This window comes from Moschus berezovskii, chromosome 11 (assembly GCF_049115385.1).
Source record: "Moschus berezovskii isolate FMDL1 chromosome 11, NW_MosBer_1.0, whole genome shotgun sequence".
NCBI classification, from domain to species: Eukaryota; Metazoa; Chordata; class Mammalia; order Artiodactyla; family Moschidae; genus Moschus; species Moschus berezovskii.
Window position 1 is genome coordinate 3889075 of NC_142470.1, and position 20758 is coordinate 3909832.

The 20758-nt window shown below is 51.1% G+C and overlaps 1 protein-coding gene across 7 annotated transcripts in view; it reads left to right on the plus strand.

The window, feature by feature from the left end:
- Positions 1 to 20338: 20338 nt before the first annotated feature.
- TSC1 (TSC complex subunit 1) overlaps positions 20339 to 20758 on the plus strand; it is a 58902-nt gene continuing 58482 nt past the window's right edge. For 2 of the 7 annotated variants that reach the window (XM_055399429.2, XM_055399436.2), the window contains exon 1: positions 20341 to 20524. The gene's annotated coding sequence lies outside the window, so the exon portion shown is untranslated. Of the gene's footprint in view, positions 20525 to 20758 lie in introns of all 7 variants that reach the window. The other 5 variants (XM_055399435.2, XM_055399432.2, XM_055399431.2 and 2 more) reach the window with 5 other exon arrangements.

Below are 20758 nucleotides of genomic sequence, written 5' to 3' on the forward strand. Positions count from 1 at the left end.
GCCTGCAAGCAAAGGCAAGCCTTCCCTAGAGCCACCCGTGTGTGTGTGTGTGTGTGTGTGTGTGTGTGTGTGTGTGTGTGTGTGTATGCTAAGTCATGTCCGACTCTTTGTGACCCCACAGACTGTAGCCCGCCTGGCTCCTCTGTCCATGGGATTCTCCAGGCAAGAAAACTGGAGCGGGTTGCCCTTTCCTCCTCCAGGGGATCTTCCCGACCCAGGGATCAAACCTGCGTCTCTTGTGTCTCCCGTATTGGCTGCTGCTGCTTAGTCGCTTCAGCTGTGTCCAACTCTGTGCAACGCCATGGACTGCAGCCCTCCAGGCTCCTCCGTCCGTGGGACTCTCCAGGCAAGAATATTGCAGTGGGTTGCCATTTCCTTCTCCAACCTTTGACTAGACAGACTTTTTGTCGGCAAAGTGATGTCTCTGCTTTTGAATATGCTGTCTAGGTTTGTCATAGCTTTCCTTCCAAGGAGCAAGCGTCTTTGAATTTCATGGCTGCAGTCACCGTTCTGAGTTCCTTATGTTTCTCTTCAGCCAAAATTTGGTCATTAGATTTAAGAGAATACTTGTAGGCGGAATCTTTAGCACTGCGCCACCTGGGAAGCCCAGAGCCACCTGGGGCCCCCTCTATGGGCGAGCAAGAGTTCAGGACCCCAGAGCCTGGGCACATCAGTCGAAGCTGGGAGACCCCCGGCACATCCTCACACAGGCTCCTGCAGCTGAGGCCCCGGCCTCCGGATCTCATCCAGGACTGCCCGCAGAGACAACACCTCTCCCCTCAGGAGGCAGCCCTGGAGATGAGAGGCCCTCACGGAGCCTCTGCCAAGGGCTGGGCCACCCCGCACCCCTCACCCACCCACTCACTCACTCGCTCCAGCTCTGTAGGGTGCTTTTCACACATCAGGTGCCTCCTGCTCCTCTCCCCTCCCACCAGCTAAAGCTTCCAGAATAAAAGCCCACAGACTGGCTGACTTAAATAACATTTATTTCTCACAGAGGCTGGGTAGCCCAAAGTCAGCATGCCAGCAGATCCAGTCTCTGCTGAGGACAGGCCTCCTGGCTTGTAGACGGCCACCTTCTCACTGAGCCCTCACGTGGCAGACAGAGGGCGAGCTCCGGCCCCTCTTCCTTTTCTTTTGAGGACACTAATCCCATCCTGGGGGTCCCAACCTCGTGCCTCATTTACCTTCCAAAGTCCCCACATCCAAACGCTGTCACATTCATTCACTGACACGGGAACTTGGGGGGGACACAGACACTCGGTCCATTACATCCTCCAGCTGCTGCTGCTGCTGCTGCTGCTAAGTCACTTCAGTCGTGTCCGACTCTGTGTGACCCCACTGACGGCAGCCCACCAGGCTCCCCCGTCCCTGGGATTCTCCAGGCAAGAACACTGGAGTGGGTTGCCATTTCCTTCTCCAATGTGTGAAAGTGAAGTCGCTCAGTCGTGTCCGACCCTTAGCGACCCCACGGACTGCAGCCTACCAGGCTCCTCCATCCATGGGATTTTCTAGGCAAGAGTACTGGAGTGGCTTGCCATTGCCTTCTCCACATCCTCTAGCTAATACATGTTTAATGGATACATATTAGGTCCCGCAGGCCAGGGTCTCAAACAAGAACCAGACAGGAGCCCGGCGAGTTTCTCCTTTGTCTAGCAGGTGGGACAGAGTACACCGGAATGTCTAATTTGGGGTAATAAGCGCTGTGATATAACCATGGTTTGCATGTGAGCAAGGAGCTTGGGGCGCGGGGAAATGACCCAGACTTGGAGAGTTAATGGAAGAAGTGACATCTAAAGTTGACACTAGCTAGTTGGGTAGGGAAGGAGGTACACGAGTTGGAAGCCAGGACCTTCAGCCAAATCCAGCGTGAGAGGAGGAGGCGACTGAAGGAAGGGGAAGGGAGGATAGGACGTTCGAGAGACGAGCCTGGAGGGGCCTCCCTGGCGGTCCAGGGGCTAAGACTCTGAGCTCCCAATGCAGGGGACCGGGTTCAGTCCCTGGTCAGGGAACGGATCCCACACAGTGCAACCAAAGATCCCACCCGCCGCAGCCAAGACCGAAGATCTCACGTGCTTCAACCCCTTGGAGCCAAATACATACATAAGTTGTCGTTCAGTTGCTCAGTCGTGCCCAACTCTTTGCAACCCCAAGGGCTGCAGCATGCTAGACTTCACTCTCCTTCACTATCTTCCATAGTTTGCTCAAACTCATGTCCATTGAGTCGTGGACATGGTGATATTATCTAACCATCTCATCTCTGTCGTCCCCTTCTCCTCCTGCCTTCAATCTTGCCCTGCATCAGGGTCTTTTCCAATGAGTTGACTCTTCACATCAGGTGGCCAAAGTATTGGAGCTTCAGCTTCAGCATCAGTCCTTTCAATGAATCCTGATTTCCTCTAGGATTGACTGGCTGGATCTCTTCGTACGTAGCCCAAGGGACTCGCAAGAGTCTTCTCCAACACCACAGTTCAAAAGCATCAATTCTTCGGCACTCAACCTTCTTTATGTTCCAACTCTCACATCCATTCATGACTATTGGAAAAAACATAGCTTTGACTACAGACCTTTGTTAGCAAAGTGATATCTTTGCTTTTTAATATGCTGTCTAGGTTTGCATTGCCTTCCTAAATAAGTATTGAAAAAAATAAAGCATCTGCCTTCCAATAAAGGAGAAACAAAGTGAAAGTGTTAATCGCTCAGTCATGTCCGATTCTGCAACCCCATGGGCTGTAGCCCACAGGCTCCTCTGTCCATGCGATTCTCCAGGCAAGAATACTGGAGTGGGTTGCCATGCCGTTCTCCAGGGGGATCTTCCCGACCCAGGGATTGAACCGAGGTCCCCCACATTGCGGGCAGATTCTTTACCATTTGAGCTAGCCAGGAAACCCCCCAATACAGGAAATGTGTGTTCAGTCCTTGGTCATTGAACTAAGATCCCAGATTCCTCATGCTGTGGGGCAACAAAGCCCTTGCACCCACAACTAGAGAAAGCCTGAACACCGCAAAAAGACCCAGCGCAGCCAGCATTTTAAACAGAGAGAGAGAGATGAGCCTACAGAATAAGTAGTGGCAAGATGAGGAAGATTCCTCTCCAGTTTAAAAGCCTTCAATGATTTTTCTTTACCGAACAGGACAAAAAAAAAAAACAAAACCCTCAGAAGTGAGCATTCAGTATATTCACAGCATCAGAACTCTTTCAAACGACAGCACTTTTTCAGATGCAAGTTGCAGAAACCTGATTTAAACTGGTTTAAGAACAACAAAACAATTTCTTTCATGTCATTGAAAAGTGTCTACTTCAGGTACGGTTGGATCCAGACGCTCAAATAATACTGTCTGGATTCAGCCTCAGGACATTTGCATTTATTGTCCCCTCTGCTGGATGGCCTAACCCCAGATCTTCCCATGGCTGACTCCTTGTCATCCAGGAAGTGGCTCAAATGTCACCTCTGTGGCCAGATCTCCTTGGACACCAACTAAAGCAGGACCTTCCCATCCCAGGCACTTTCTGCTTCATTGGCCTTTCTCTTCTTGACATTCATAATTTCTTGAAAATATCTTGCAGATTTCTTTCCTTTTTACTTCTTTTGGGGCCTGACTGCCCATAAGGAATGTGAGCACTTCAAGAGCAGGGGTTGCATTTGCCTGGCTCACAGCTGCATCTCCAGTGCTTAGGCCAGCGGTACACACTGCTGGTGTATTTATAGACTGAATGGATGGATCAATCACTGCATGAATATCTTACTTGCCATCTCTCAGCTTTGCTCTATCCCGGGGCTGAGATCCCCACATTACTAGTTGCAGTCTATAAGCTTAGAAACTCCAGTGGAAAGATAGATGCTTTCTCAAGTTTCAGTGAGAAGCCAGGGTCTGACTCTAATTGGCCCATCTCTGCGCCATTCACTGTGGCAGAAGGAGGGATATGGGCCTCTCATTGGCCAGGGCTGACCAACTTTCTGCTAAAACCACTCGAGAGTAGGAACAGGGCTTTGGCAAGGACACAGAAGAAGACCGTACAGATTGAATAAGGACAGAGAGGTTGAAGGCAAAAGGAGAAAGGGGGCAGCAAAGGATGACACGGCTAGACAGCATCACCCACTCAATGGACACGAATCTGAGCAAACTCAGCTAGAGAGTGGAGGGCAGGGAAGCCCGGCGTGCTGCGGTCCATGGGATCGCAAAGAGTCACAAATGACTTAGTGACTGAACAACCACAACAGAATAAGACCAGCAAGGTGTTTGGGGAAGCCTCCACTCTCTGACCATCCTTCTCACCTGAATATGTTGTATTCTTTCCTGCCGGAGATTGTTGAGTGAAAAAAAAAAACACCACACAATCTAAAAGTTGAGAATTATGTTTTATCTGGAAGATGCAAGCCTGGGAGACAGCCTCTCAGCTCTGAGGGATTGTTTCAAAGAGGAGCCAGGATACTTAAGAGTTTTTGCAAAAACAAACAAAAAACACCCCAGGCAGCTGAACGTCAAAAGGTGACTGCTGATTAAAGAAAGTCCAGACATCTCAAGTTAATGAATTTAGTGCTTTTCTACGTTTGGAAAGGAGCAAGAGTCTGGGTTTCATGAAACTATTCCTTTGATATGCAGCCTAACTCTCTAGGGCCAGTATCCTGTTTTTTCTCCCATCCTGAATCCCCTAGGGGGCACCCTCAGGTGACAGCTGCAGTGGGGGCTGGCTTGGTGACCACACCGAGCTCTGATGTGTTTACTGATATGGCAGGCAGCATTCTGTGTCCACCGGACCAAACTCCAACTCCTGCCTTTGCCCTTCCTGCTTCCCCTGTCTGGAATGTCCTTTCTCTTCAGTCTGCTCCTTCAGGAAGCCTTCCGGATTCCCCACAATCTCTGGGGTCACCTGTGGTATAAAGGATTTGGCCCAGCCATGACAACCCTTGGATTCTTGTCTCTTTCCATCATCATGGGCACTCAGCAGATTCTTATTTATTTTTGGTTGTGCTGAGTCTTTTTTGCTTCACGGGCTTTTCCCTAGTTGCCTAGAGAGGGGGGCTATTCTCTAGTTGCAGTACGCAGGGTTCTCATTGCGGGGGCTTCTCTTGTTGAGGAGCTCGGGCTCTAGGGCGGGTGGGCTTCAATAGCTGCGGCTCCTGGGCTCCAGAGCGCAGGCTCAGTAGTGGTTGCGGCCTTAGTTGCTCTGGGACATGTGGGATCTTTCCAGATCAGGGATCAAACTCATGTCTCCTGCACTGGCAGGCAGATTCTTTACCCCTGAGCCACCAGGGAAGCCCCTCTGCTGCTGCTGCTGCTAAGTTGCTTCAGTCATGTCTGACTCTGTGCGACCCCATAGACGGCCTCCCACCAGGCTCCCCAGTCCCTGGGATTCTCCAGGCAAGTACACTGGAGTGGGTTGCCATTTCCTTCTCCAATGCATGAAAGTGAAAAGTCAAAGTGAAGTCACTCAGTCGTGTCCGACTCTTAGCGACCCATGGACTGCAGCCTACCAGGCTCCTCTGTCCATGGGATTTTCCAGGCAAGAGTACTGGAGTGGGGTGCCATTGCCTTCTCTGAAGGAAGCCCCTCAATTGCTTCTTAATGAGACCAGCAGCAATCTGAGGGGAGGGACCCTGTGGACTTCTGTCTCAGCAGACAACAGGCACACACTGACCTTGGCAAGGCTCACCTGGGGTCTGCCCGGGGGGGCGGCAGGGTTCAGACTGTGGTCCTGGCACCAGCTGGCATTAGCTGTGTGACCTTGGGCACCTTCATGGCCTCGGGTTACAGCGGCCACAGAATGCAGCAAACAGGGGCTGAGCCCACCTGCTCCTGCAACCTGAGGATGGACCAGGTGGTCTTAGCCATGCGGGTGGGTTATGGGGAGCCCAGGGGCTGTCTCCCCACCCCCATCCTCCTCGACCTGCCTCCTGGTGCTAGAAAAGCACCCATCGCAGTCCTGTGGTGACTCAGTCATCCAGGGAGACTGGAGGGCTCTGTCCAAGCACGGGAGCTGCAGACATCTGGGGTGCAGGGAGCCCCACACTGCCTGCCACTTTGTGCACAGCAGTGGTGCGCGCCCACAACTGCACCAACCAGACGCCCGAGCGTCACGGGAGGCAGCAGTGCACAGAGTCGCCACGCGGTGGCGCTCCTTCCCCCTTTACCTCTAACAAATCCGCTTGAAAACTGGCTATTTATTAATATTTATTTATCTACCCGGAGGGCAGGGAGATCCAACCAGTCAGTCCTAAAGGAAATCAGTCCTTACTATTCATTGGAAAGACTGATGCTGAAGCTGAAACTCCAATATTTTGGCCACCTGATGCAAAGAACTGACTCATTGGAAAGAGTGATGCTGGAAAAGATTGAAGGCAGGAGAAGGGGACGACAGAGGATGAGATGGTTGGATGGCATCACCAACTCGATGGACATGAGTTTGAGTAAACTCCGAGAGTTGGTGATGACAGGGAAGCCTGGCATGCTGCAGTCCATGGGGTCACAAAAAGTCAGACATGACTGAGCGACTGAACTGAACTGACCTGGGCTTGACTGGTGGCTCCATTAGTAAAGAATCTGCATGCAATTCAGGAGACACGGGTTCAATCCCTGGATTGGGAAGATCCCCTGGAGAAGGAAATGGCAACCCACTCCAGTATTCTTGACTGGGAAATCCCATGGATAGAGGAGCCTGGTGGGCTACAGTCCATGGGGTCGCAAGAGTCGGACACGACTTATTGACTAAACCACCACCATCTATTTACCTATCTACCCACTTACCTATCCATCTACCTAATTACAGCTTAAATCACAAAAACAAAATATGATCAGAGTAGAAAGAGGACAGTAACACATGCACCTCCCCTTAACGTGCCCTCAGTCCCCCTCCCTCCCCACTCTTTCCCGCCTTCCCTCTCTGCCTGCTTCTTCCACCCTCCTCCAGTCTCCCTCTCCCCATATATATTAAACACAGGTGGGCATGTGTCCTAAGTTGCTTCAGTCGTGTCCAGCTCTTCGCAGCCCCAGGGACTGTAGCCCGCCAGGCTCCTCTGCCCATGGGGCTTCTCCACACAAGAATACCGGAGTGGGTTGCCGTGCCCTCCTCCAGGGGATCTTCCCGACCCAGGGATCGAACCCATGTCTCTTACATCTCCTGCACTGAAATTCAGGCAGGTGCTTCCCTGGTGGCTCAGACGGTAAAGAATCTACCTGCAATGCGGGAGACCTGGGTTCGATCCCTGGGTTGGGAAGATCCCCTGGAGAAGGGAACTGCCACTCATTCCAGTATTCTGGCCTGGAGAATTCCATGGACAGAGGAGCCTGGCGGGCTACATAGTCCATGGGGTCGCAAAGAGTCGGACATGACTGAGCAACTTTCACTTTTTATTTACCAACCAGTGCCACCTGGGAAGCCCATTAAAAACATACGTGGATATAATGTTTTTCAATTCAAACAAATCTTTATTGGTCCTGTGCTCTTGGGCACTGCACAGGCAGCCTCTCCCTCAGTCCGTGAGCTCAACCCTCCCATCCTCTTGCCTCTATGACTCTCTTGATGGGAATGACCCCTGGGTGAGCTTCTGGGGTGTCTTCACGTCACAAGATGGATAGTTTGCCTAGAGGCCCATGATAGGAAAGAGGGGTGTTGAGACTCGGGTGGGAAAGCTGAGGCTGCAAGGGAAGAGCCTGCAAGGACCAGCGTCCCTGCCTGATGCCTCTCAGTGCAGCATCGCCCACAGGAGCGTGAGACAGGGGACCCTGTTTCTAGGTTTAGGAAATAACCAGACGATCAAGCAGCTTCTTGATCTGTCTCGGCTCCTTCTCCCCCACAGTGACTTCGTGGAGCCCTCTGGCAGGAGGCTGGGGAGGACTGGAGAGGGGGAGTGACTGCACATCCCCAATTCAACCACCTGAGGTTTCAGGAGGGGAAACTGAGGCCTGGAGAGAGATTTTCTGAGGTCACACAGTTCCCAAGAAGCAGAGGCAGGACTCCTAACTCTTTTCCACAGCCCTTCCTAATGGAGACCCTTGTTTGATTGACTCCCACCTAGAAAACTCATATATGTTTTATTTATTATTTTTAATATTTTATTTGGCTGTGCCAGGTCTTAGTTGCGGCATGCAGGATCCTTCTGGTCGTGGCTCGTGAAATCTTCACTGCCACGTGCCAACTCTTAGTTGCAACATGTGGGATCTAGTTCCCCCACCAGGGATTGGGCCTGGGGCCTCCGCACTGGGAGCTCGGACTTGGCCACTGGACTGCCAGGGAAGTCCCCTGTAACTTGTATAGCTTTTATAAAGGGTGAGACCCCAGTAGCAGCTACTAGAGCGGGTAGTGTCTGATTTTCCAGCCAGTTGGGTGCAATGGGGGCACCGTTGTGGTCCTCAGACCTGGGTTGCACCTGGCCTTGACACTCACCAGCTGCAGACCATAGGCAGGCACTGGCCTCCCCAAGCCTCAGAACTGCTGTCTCTAAAATGGAGCTAAGATAAAGCTTCCCTTGGAGCTGCAGGTAGCAAGCGAAAATGATACACGCAGAACTTTTTACACACGCTACAGTGCTTTAAGTGGGTGAGGTAGCACATCTCAGCAGAAATCTTCAACAGCAGACTCAAGAACTCTGCCCTTTCTCCCTCTCATTGGACAGTCCAGAAGCCTGAGCTGCTGGGGGCAAACGAGCAAACAAGGCGTGTCGGCCTGATTCCTAGCAGGTGGGTTGTGCTCATTTACATGGCAGGTTGATTATTAATGAGACTCATGACATCTGGTTACTGCGCTGTGAACCCTCGGTGACTTCCGCGTTTGTATTCTCTGGACACTCACAGGAGGCTGCGGGCGTGGAGGAAGGAATAAAAGTCCCATGGACGTTTACCCAGGCCAGAGAGGCGGCAGGGCCTTTGCAAGCCTTGTGTCTTTCCGTCTCAGGGAGCAGTTGGGCCCTAGGAATTACTGACCGGATGATGGGAAGAGCAACCCCAGGGGCAGCTGGCACCAGAGTCAAGTCCACACGGTGATGTGTGTGTGTGTGTGGCACTTGCCACACCCCATTAGGGCAAGGACCCCACCTCCTATTCCTCAGTCCAGCTCCATGACAAGCACATGACAGCATCAGTAAGCTTGTGTGTATTATTTGACGCAAGTTTGTATTATTCCCAACAAGCAGTGTGTGTGTATCTGAATATGTGTGTGTGTAAATTTGTGTGGGGGGTCATTAACCAGCGTGAGGAGGGGGAAAATCGCCCCATGGATCCTCACCTCCCTTGTCAAGGCCCCCCCACTGCAACCAGGCAGCAGCCCCAGCGGGCAGTGTGGCCTTGGAGCCTGGATCAGCAAACAGAGGAGTTTTCTGTGGCTACTGAGACGGGAGAGACTCTCTTTCCCCACATCCTACGTGGGTGAGGGGTCTCTGCGCCTGGGGCAGAGCTTCAGCCTCCAGACCAAGGAAACAATGCCTCAGAGGAACCCACAAAGAAGTGAGAGCCGAGGAAAAACATTCAGGACGATACACATATCTCTGCAGAGAACTGAACATGCAAACCCATCAGGGCAAGAGCATTCTATCTCAATGCTGATCGGCACCAGGAGTATCCTGCAGGGGGCGCTGTTTTCCAGCTGCCAGGATTTGCACTCAATTTACATCTATTTTGCATGCACCTTCAGAGGTTTTCAAATTACCCTTGTATCACTGTTCCCTGAAGGTTGAGCGCTTTTTCATTCCTGATGCTTCTTGTCATCCCAAGAGCATGTAGGGAAGTCTCCTCCTCTGAAGGAAAGGATGCAGAGGCTGGGAAGAGAGCAAGGACCTAGTGGTCTTTTGACTACAGTTGGTACATCCTTGAAAGGTGGTCTGTGTACACATTTCTGCAAGATGACTGGTTTACAGTTTAAAAGGACACATATGGTAAGCTCATTTGGAAAGTAGGAAAGAATCCTTTATAAGCCATCGCGCCCAGATCCAGCCATTCCACTCCCGGATATGTACCTGAAGCATCAAGTCAGGGTCTCAAAGAGACACCTGAAGCCCATCTTTCCAGCAGTCGTGTTCATAACAGCCAAGCAGAGGAGGCTGCCCAATGTCTATCAACAAATGAATAAGTAAACAAAATACAGTATATCTGTACAATGGAATATTATTTAGCCTTAAAAAGGAAGAGAATTCTGGGGACTTCCCTGGTGGTTCAGTGGTAAAGAGTCCACCATGCAAGGCAGGAGACGCAGGTTTGATCCCTGCTCGGGGAATTAAGATTCCACATACTGCAGAGCAACTAAGCCTACAACCCACAGCTACTGAAGCCCCTGCACTCTGGAGCCCATGCTTCACAGCTAGAGAATCCATGCACCGCATCGAAAGAGCCTGCACGCCACAACAAGTAAACAAAGGAAGAGAATTCTGATGCGTGCTATAACACAACACGTATGAACCGTGAAGACTCCCTGTTAAGCTTAATAAACCAATCACAGGACAAACACTTCATTCCACTTACGCAAGGTATCTGAAAAAGTCAAAATTACAGAGGCAGAAAGCAGAACCCTGTGAGGGGCTGGGGTGGGGAGATGAGCTATTAAACAGGCACAGAGTCTCTGTTTCACAGGAGAAGGTCCTGAAGACAGATGGCGATGGTTGGTTGCAGAACAGCGTGAACGTGCTTAACGCCACTGAACTATATACTCTTGAAAATGGTTAACATGTACATTTCACGTTCTGTGTAGCTTTTGTTGTTGTTCAGTCACTCGGTTGTGTCCAACTCTTTGCGACCCCGTGGACTGCAACACACCAGGCTTCCCTGTTCTTCCCTGGGTTTGTTCAAACTCACGTCCATCGAGTCAATGATGCTATCCAGCCATCTCATCCTCTGTCGTCCCCTTCTCCTCCTGCCCTCAGTCCTTCCCAGCATCAGGGTCTTCTCCAACAAGTTGGCCCCTTGCATTAGATGGTCAAGAGAATTGGAGCTTCACCGTCAGTCCTCCCAGTGAGTATTCAGGGTTGATTTCCTTTAGGATGGGCTGGTTTGATCTCCGTGCTGTCCACGGGACTCTCAGGAGTTTTCTGCATACCACAGTTCAGACCATCCTGCTCACACCTTTATTTCTCAGACACAGAGTGAGCGTGAAGGCCCCAACCCCGATGAGGGTCTCTGGTTTTCCTGGGCCGTGAAGTCCAATTACTTTTTGACCTTCCAATACTTTTGCAAGATTAGTTGACTATGAAACATTTCCAACAGGAAAGTGAATGAAACCTGTCTAATGAACACCTACATACCCCCTTCTGTTATTCAACAATAATCATTTGCAAACTGTGCTTTATCTTTCTACATGCATTTGTAAGTGTATATAAATGTGCTTTCTTTTGATAAAACACTTTTAAGTTATATTGCAGGCAACATGACACTTTACCCATTAATACTCGAGCACATATCTCCTAAAAACAGGTATTCTTACACCATCACATAACTGTCATGATCACACCTAAGAAAACGGTCAATAATTTCCTGGCATCACTGAATATTCAGTTCATACTCAATTTTATCCCCAATTTCCCCCAATTATCTTCTAGAATCAGTTTCAAGCACTGCATTTGCCTGCTTCTTTAGTCTCCTTTTGAGCTTTCCCTGGAGGCTCAGCGGTAAAGAGTCCATCTACTGATGAAGATGACTCAGGACCGATCCCCTGGAGGAGGAAATGGCAACCAACTCCAGTATTCTTGCCTGAAGACTCCCCATGGACAGAGGAGCCTGGTGGGCTACAGTCCATGGGGTCGCAAAGAGTCAGACATGACTGAGCATGCCTGTATACACACATTAGTCTCCTTTACAATATTAATAGAACAGTGTCCTCATCCCTTTCTTTTGACATTTGATTCTTTCCCCCTAAAGGAGCTCAGGCCAGTCTGGTAGAAGGGCCTGCTTTCTAGATTTGTCTGTTTAACCTGTTCCTCCCTCCCATGTATCCTGGAAGTTAGGGCCAAGATTTGATTTGACTCAGGTGAGATGTTTTAGGCAAGGATACTTCTCAGGTAATGTTGTGGGCTCCACGGCATTGGAGGGACCTAATGTCAGACTGTCCCACTTTCAGGATGTTGTTTGGTCACAGGGTTAGAGAGGTGGCAGCCAGCTCTCTCCATCGTAAAGATGAGTTGAGAAGCAATCTGCGCACGTGTGCTCAGTCACTCAGTCATGTCCAGCTCTTTCCAACCCTGAGGACTGTAGCCTACCAGGCTCCTTCATCCATGGGATTCTCCAGGCAAGAACACTCAAGGGGGTTGCTGTGCCCTCCTCCAGGGGGTCTTCCCCACCCAGGGATCAGAAGAGTAAGGCTTTCTCATCATGCAGAAATCCTGTTCCCCACAGCCTTCTCCTAATGGGTTCAGTCTCCATTGATGGTTCTTGCTTGAATCAACAGTTTCATTGTTGGTTGGAAATAGTGATCCTTCTATCATTCCTTCTGCATTTATTATCTGGCTTTTTTATCCGCCCGCGCCCCCCCCCCCACCCCCGGTAAAGAAGCGCTTTCCCTCATTAACTCTGGATGAGCCAGAGTTCTTCCAAATATGAGCGTGTAAATGATGTCTTTTCTTTTTAATTGCTGATTACTATAGTAAGGTGTTGGCATAACTGGATCTTTTAGATCTTCTCTCCGTTTTTCTCCTTAACTTTGAGTTATCACTGTGAACTCGTGGGTCTGTGTTTTTTAAATGCTTCACACTACAATCCGGAAATTCCTCTTTATGGTCAGGGTGCTAGTTCCTGAGTGCTGCTTTAGCAAATGGCCACAGCTGGGTGACTTGAACAGAAAAACTATATTCTCCCTGTTTTGGAGGCCAGAAATCTGAAATTAACTGCATTTCTTTTGGAGTGAGCTTTCTTTTCATGTCTTTCGCCCTCTTTTTCCATGAAATAAGTGGGTTAGAAAAAGATTTTAAAGAGAAGCCTCTGCTTCAGGAGGCTTGTTTGTGAAATAAGTTGCAAATACTTCTCTCAGCTTGTTTTCTGTCTTTGCTTGTTTCCTTTTCTGCCGGACCCAAGGGGTTTTGTTTTGTTTTCACTTTGTTTTGGAGGTTAGCCGATTTATCAGCCCTTTCTCCTCATGCTTCTTTCTGGCCACTTTCAGAAAGGCTTTTTCCCTCTCCATGATAGAAAATTCACCTGTGTTGTCTACTTCTAGAACTTCTATGGCTTCACTTTTGACACTTAAGCGCTTTGACCCCTTTGGAGTTTTTTCTGGTGTAGGGTGTGAAGCAGGGATCCAGATTTATCTTTTCCAAGGAGTCCCGGCACAGTCTTCAGGAGAGGCCCAGCTGAAATAAAACCTCAACCTGTGGATGCTTCTCCTCTGGGGGACAGGGAAAAGGGAGGGTTTCACGGTGACTGAAAACTCCTCCTGGACATGGAGAACACCGTGTAACGTGGTCCTCCACGTCGTACTGTGCGGGGGATACAGCGACGTGGTCGGGAGTCTGGGTGAGGAGGTGGCCTGCCCAGGAGAGAGGGAGCCCGGGGTTTCACTATTCCCATCCGCAGGTGTCAAAGCCAGGACGGAACCGTTTCCAGTATCCAGCAGACCTTCCTCAGCTCCTCCTCAGACTTTCTCCTCTCCCTTCCTCAGCTCTCAGACCTTCAGAGGACCCTCTTTGCCCAGGGCCCTCATGTCCTGCCTTTCTCATCTCCCATTCCATGTATATCTTAAATCTGACCACTGATCAGCCAACGAGCCTTAGGTGGTCTTATCTTGATGCCTTCTTGAAAACTGGGTCTTCCTCCTGTAGAGCCCACCTGCTTCAACACCATCAGTCAGATTCCTGATTAAACTGGAAGCAAAGTCCAAGTCCCAACCCCACCCACAGGTTGCCCTCATCACTCCGAGGGCAACCACTCTGCAGGGTGGACCTGACTCTGAGCCACAGCACCGTGGGCCCCATTCCGTCTCATCTGCTGGGTTCCGTGCACCCTAAAAGCAAGTGTAGGGGATTAACTAGTGCCCTCCACCAATTCACGTCCACCCAGAACTCAGCATCTGACCTTATTTGGAAGTAGGGTTTTTATAGATGCAATTCAGTTCAGATGAAGTCATATTGAATTATTGTGGGCCCCAAAGCCAATGATTGGTGTTCTTATAAAAGGAGGAAATGAGGGAGTCCCTGGGAGTCCAGTGGTTAAGAATCCACCTGCCAATGCAGGGGACACGGGTTCGATCCCCAGTTAGGGAACTAAGACCCCACATGCCACAGGGCAGCTAAGCCTGCGTGTCACAACTACTGAAGCTTGTACGCTGAGAGCTCGTGCAACAAGAGAAGCCACTGTAATGAAAAGCCCGTGCCCTGTAATGAGGACCCAGTGAAGGCAAAAACATAATACATGAATAAATACATCTTAAAAAAAAAAAAGAGGAAAGGACACACACAGAGGAGCACGCCACCTCTTTAACCCAGTGACTGAATTTGTACCTTGTGAAAACACACAGGGAGAGAGGACAGGTGAGGATGGAGGCAGGGAGTGAAGGGGTCCAGCTCCGAGCCAAGGGGCATCATCAAACATAGCAGGCAGCCCCCAGAAGCAGGAGAGAGGCATGGAACACTCCCCACCACAGCCTTCAGAAGAAGTCAGCCCCGCTGACGCTTCGGTTTCAGATTTCTGGCCTCCAGAACAAAGGGAGAATACACTGTTGTTGTTTGGCCATGCCACAAGACTTGTGGGATCTTAGTTCCCCAACCAGGGATTGAACCCGGGGCCCCAGCAGTGAGAACACCAAGTCATAACCACTGGACCACCAGGATATTCCTAACGCTTCTGTTATTTAAAGCCAGCCTGTCTGTGGTACTTTGTCACAGCAGCCGCAGACACTGGAGCTCGCTCCAGGAACTCATGCAAGTGGAGGGAATGATGACGCCGACACTCACTGGCACGAGCTCTGATGAGCGTTTACACACGTCTCTCACGGGACAGTCCTAGCGACACTCTGAGCTGGGTATTTGAGGCACTGGTGGCACCCCTATTGTCTAGGTGTAGAAAAGGAAGCTTGGGGACTTGCCCAGGCCACACAGCAGGGCTGCAGAGCCCAGGGCTCAGCTCGGCCCGTCCCTCCGAGGTGGCCTGGTGTGTGCGTTGCACGCCTGCGGCCGCCATGCCACCTGTGCTTTATGAGTAAGTGTTAGAAAAGGCCTCCTTGAACGAAACCTCAAAAACCCAGATCATAAGTCAAAACAGAAAGAGAAGGAGGAGGGGTCAATAACAGCAAAACCAGTGTCTCTTTTCCACTGAACACAGTGACAGTTAACAGGAAGATAACAGATAGGGGAGGACACCGGGAATATCTGTAGTCAACGAAGGACACGCTTCTGTGTGTTGCAATCCCGCAATCAACAAGGAAACGAGAGAAACTCTACTAGAGGGGAAATAGTCAAAAGATAAGAACTGGCCATGTGTAGAGGGTGAAACCTACAAGACTAACAAGAACATAAGGAAATGCTCCATCGCATTCATAGAGAGGGGTAAGTTAAAAAGAGAATGTATCACCACGATAGGTCTATTATACTTTCCAGTTGAAGACTGTTGGCAGGAATGTGGGCATTTCTGTAGAATTCCAGTGAGACTGTAAACTGGGGCAGCTGTCCTAGAGAACACTCGGGTGGTGTTATCTTAAGTCTGTAAAATTTCTGGGGGTGATGGATACGGTTACTACCTTGGCCCTGGTGATGGTACCATAGGTACAGCCATGTTCAAAGTCATCAAGATTTAACATTAATCTTTTGTATATCCATTATACCTCTGTAAAGCTAATTTTTTCACTAAAAACAACAAAATAGAGTAAGTCCATGCATTTACTCCTAGTTATGTGTCCCAAGGAAGTTCTCAGCTGGACCCACAAGGGAACAGGTGCGCGCCTGGGTCTCCAGCTCTTTGAGACCCGATGGACCATCGGCCGCCAGGATCCACTGTCTGTGGGATTCTCCAGGCAAGAATACTGGAGTGGGCTGATCCATGCCCTCCTCCAGGGGACCTTCCCAACCCAGGGATCAAACCCATACCTCTCAGGTCTCCAGCACTGGCAGGCAGGTTCTTTACCACTAGCTCGACCTGGGAAGCCTCAAGGGAACAGGTACACTGAGGTTTATCACAGGTTTCTTTCTGGTGGGCTTTGGGTGTCATTCCATGGGACAACTGAGAGTTGATTGGGGTAGATCCATATCACTGAATAACTATTAACAGAAGCTACTGGCTGGATTTATTTAAAGCGACATTCATGGGCTTCAAAACAGCGCTGACAGGGGCAAAAAGAAGCAGATTGCCATCTATGACATAATCCATTTACATGAGTTAAAAATATATGCATACATTTGTATACATATATGTGTCCATTCTGACAGTGCTAGACAGCAAGGGGACAATGACAAGACTGGAGAGGCCAGGGCTGTGAGGGGCCCTCGGGGCTACTCTCTGAAACGTGGACTCCATCCTCCAGGAGATGGGTGACCCCTGAAAGCAGGGGGCTGCCATGCAGAAAGCTGAAGCAACAGGACCCCCCAAATGGATGAACCTGTGACACTGAAAAGGATCTAATTTTTCTAAAGGTCCTTCCAAAGGCCTTCAAATCTTATTGCATCTGGAAGGCCTTTTGGGAAGGATAGAAATCCAGCTGAAACTAGCATCAGCCAAAACAGTTTTCACTTCATGGAACTCAGAAGCCCAGGGTGAAGCTGGCCTCAGGGACTTCGTAAATTGAGGGGAGAGCAACCAACATTTCTTTTTTCATCTCTCTCTTTCTCTGTGTCTTTTCCATCTTTTGGCTACAGCATTCATGGAGCCTGAGGTAGCAGAGGGAGAAGGGGAGGGCCACAGCTTTATTCTAGTTCAATGACCCCAGAGGAAAGACAACATCTCTTTCAGCATCCATGTATAAAAACTCAAGGAAGCACCCTGATTGGCCCAACTTGGGTCACATGTCCAACTGTGCCAATCCCTTTGGCTGGATGCTTGGGATCTGGGATTGGCCAGATGGGTCCACGTGCCTGAGGCTGATGCTGTGGTCCCAGGAGTGGGAGAGGGAGATGCTGCCCAGGCAAATGGACAGGTATGCCTCACACACCAGTCAGTGCCACCTGCCTCCTAGGGCTCATCCCTTCTGTTCTATCATTGAGTGTGGACATGATGGCTGGAGAAAGCCTGGCCAGAAGCGCGTGCCGTTGAGAGGCTCCAGGAAGGGACGTGGAAGATAGTGGTCTGATTAACATCTGTCTGAGCGCCAAAGAGTTGATGCTTCTGAACTGTGGTGTCGGAGAAGACTCTTGAGATCCCTTGGACACCAAGGAGATCCAACCAGTCCATCCGAAAGGAAATCAGTCCTGAATATTCATTGGAAGGACTGATGCTGAAGCTGAAGCTCCAATGCTTTGGCCACCTGATGCAAAGAACTAACTCACTGGAAAAGACCTTGATGCTGGGAAAGATTGAAGGCAGGAGGAGAAGGGGAGGACAGAGGATGAGATGGCTGGATGGCATCACCGACTCAATGGACATGAGTTTGAGCAAGCTCCGGGAGATGGTGAATGACAGGGGAGCCTGGTGTGCTGCAGTCCACCGGGTCGCAAAGAGTTGGTCATGACTGAGCGACTGAACAACAAGTCAGTGACAAAATCAGTCCCAGAAAAGCAGAAAATATGGAGCCAGTCCCTGAGCAGGGGCAGGGCTGCCTCTGCATTTCCTCCTAGCCTCTTCTCTCAAGCCCCTAAAGGTCCATATTGAGAGAACCATTACCATTTTTCTTCCAGATATTGTATAAACAGTAACAGTGCAGTTACGGCCCCCTTGAGGGCCAGGAGCTGATGAGGCTCCTGTATCACTGCTCCCTTCCACGGAGGATAGCATTCCAGCAGGATGAGGTCACTGAGCCAAGGAAAATGGGGGTGGGGAAAGGGGATTTCTGGGCTGGAGCTCTGGAGTCGTGCCCGTCCCCCGACTCCATCCCTCCTGGTCACTGGTGGATCCAGACTGTGCCCGAGTCCTTGCCACAGTGCTAATGCCAAGGCAGGAATCTGTTCCTGTGAAATGGTTTGCGCACTCCCCTCTTCTCCTCCAGCCCTTCCATCTCTGGGCCCCAGGCTGACTATGCTGGGTGACGACACAGAGTCAGCACCGGGAGGACTGACTCCAGGCAGTGACTGGATGCCGGTTGCGAGAGCACTGACAAATGCTAACAAAACTAACATTTATTGAAATAGATTCTATGCTGGTTACATCTTAAGGTCTCATTGAATCCACCCCAAATCCCCATTCTGTAGGCATCATCAGTTCAGTTCAGTTCAGTCACTCAGTCGTGTCCGACTAGTAGCGACCCCATGGACTGCAGCCCACCAGGCTCCTCTGTCCATGCGATTTTCTAGGCAAGAGTACTTGAGCGGCTTGCCATTGCCTTCTCCAAAGGTAGACCTTCAGTTCAGTTCAGTTCAGTTCAGTCGCTCAGTCGTGTCCGACTCTCCGCGACCCCATGAATCACAGCACGCCAGGCCTCCCTGTGCATCACCAACTCCCTGAGTTCACTCAAACTCACGTCCATCGAGTTGGTGATGCCATCCAGCCATCTCATTCTCTGTCGTCCCCGTCTCCTCCCGCCCCCAATCCCTCCCAGCCTCAGTCTTTTCCAGTGAGTCAACTCGTCGCATGAGGTGGCCAAAGTATTGGAGTCTCAGTTTCAGCATCAGTCCTTCCAGTGAACACCCAGGATTGATCTCCTTTAGAATGGACTGGTTGGATCTCCTTGCAGTCCAAGGGACTCTCAAGAGTCTTCTCCAACACCACAGTTCAAAAGCATCGATTCTTCGGCGCTCAGCTTTCTTCACAGTCCAACTCTCACATCCATACGTGACCACGGGAAAAACCATAGCCTTGACTAGACGGACCTTGGTTGGGAAAGTAATGTCTCTGCTTTTTAATATGCTATCTAGGTTGATCATAACTTTAAAACCCCTATGTTGCCGAGGAAGAAAGGAAGGCTCAGTTCATCAGCATGATAGCAGAAACCTGTGTTCACACTCTGGTCTATTTGAACAACAACCTCTTGGCTTCCCCAGCTGTCTCCAGGCAGTGTTAGGCTGGTGGAACTGCCAAGTCAATGCCCACCTGCCCCATAAGCAAGGATGGTGGTAATGACTGTGCACTGCTCAAGTGCCCCCAGAAGTGGTGTGGGTGGCTAAGGGCCAAGATGCAGCCTGGGCTCTGCTCACATGGACTCTGGGCCCAGAGGAAAGGCCGTTTTCTAATGCTCTCGGGGCCTCTCTAACCCTACACGCTAACAGCGGTCCTACCTGGGACCACGCTGGGCCTGCTGGACCCTTGGCCACTCTCACAGTAGGCCCCTTAAGCCATATGCTCCCTTGCCTTGTGACCCACATGGTTCCCATGACAAAACTTATTTCCATAACTCACGCAGTGTTCTCTCCTGATGCTAGCTTCTTTTAGTTCTTTTCTTCCCAAATGCCTCTTCCACTTCTATTTCATAAAGCCTACCTTTCCTTTAAGGCCTAGCTTGATGTGCACTCTTTCAGAAAGCCTTTCAGATATCTCAGTTAGACTGCGGCCTCTCTCACCCTGCTCTGGATCAGTCACAGCGCTCACCATAACCTGCCTTCAAGGACCATCATCTTGTGAGCATTTACCCTGCGTGGGTCACTGTGCTTAAACACCCTTCATACTTTATGTCCCTGAATCCTAACTCCACTCGTGTTATTATGCCCATTTCACAGAAGAAGAAACTGAGGCTCAAAGGACTTCAAAACTCGTCCAGGTTTACACAGCTAGGAAGCGGGCAGGGCAAGGATTGAATGAAGGGGTTGGGCTTGGAAAGCGGCCAGCTCTGATTATGGTGGTTTTCCACAGATGTCGCGACCGGGTGCCTGAAACGCTAGCAATCTAGGGGCAGAAGTCAGTGTGATTCTCCGCAGGCCCTTGGCCCACGGCGGTCCCACTGGCTCCTTGGGAAACAAGATGGAAGCTCTGCGGTCAGGCGCAGGGAGACCCTCGGCTGGGGAGCACCCAGGTGCGCGAGCCTCGGGAACGCAGGAGGCGCCCCAACCACACCCAGCCCGGCCAACTTGTTTACGCCTCCAGCACGGCCCCGCCCTCCCGGCCCGGGTCACGTGGCCGCCTCCCCGCCCCGCCCCTCCCGCGTGGCTCCTCCCCGCCGCGCCGGCCCTTCTTTCTGCCTCCTTCGAAGTCACAAGATCTCTCAGCAGCTCCCTTTCGGAATCCTTCCGCCCGTCCCCGCCTCCCCACCCCCCCCACCCCCCCACCCCGTACCTTACAACTCTCCTTGGCTCTTTCTCGACCGGTTAGCACCACCAGTAATGAGCAGGACGGCCCCTTCTTTCCAAAGGGGCAGGCGGCCACGGCCAGCGGTCGTCGGGGTCGAGGGCGAGGCGAGGCGCGGCTGGGGATTCTTTTTCGTGGCGGAGGCTGCAGCGGCCGGGGACATTTCACGACGGGGGGGAGGTCCTGTACGTCCAAGATGGCGGCGCCCTGTAGGCTGGAGGAACTGTGAGGTAAACAGCTGAGGGGGAGGAGACGGTGGGTGAGTACGGGGGTGTCGCCCCTTCCTTTTCGCGGGGGTCTTCTCGGGGCGGTCTCGGCACCATGACCCCAGTCTGGGAAGCCCTGTGGGGCTGGGGCAAGGGGCGCACTGGCCGGGGAAGGGACCCTGGGAAGGGGGGGTTCGGAGAGCTTTCCCCTCCCTCTTGTTACTCGCTGTCTCCGACGGGGCCTGACGGGGGTTGGCGGGTTTCTGGGGGAAGAGAGGCGGCCCCGG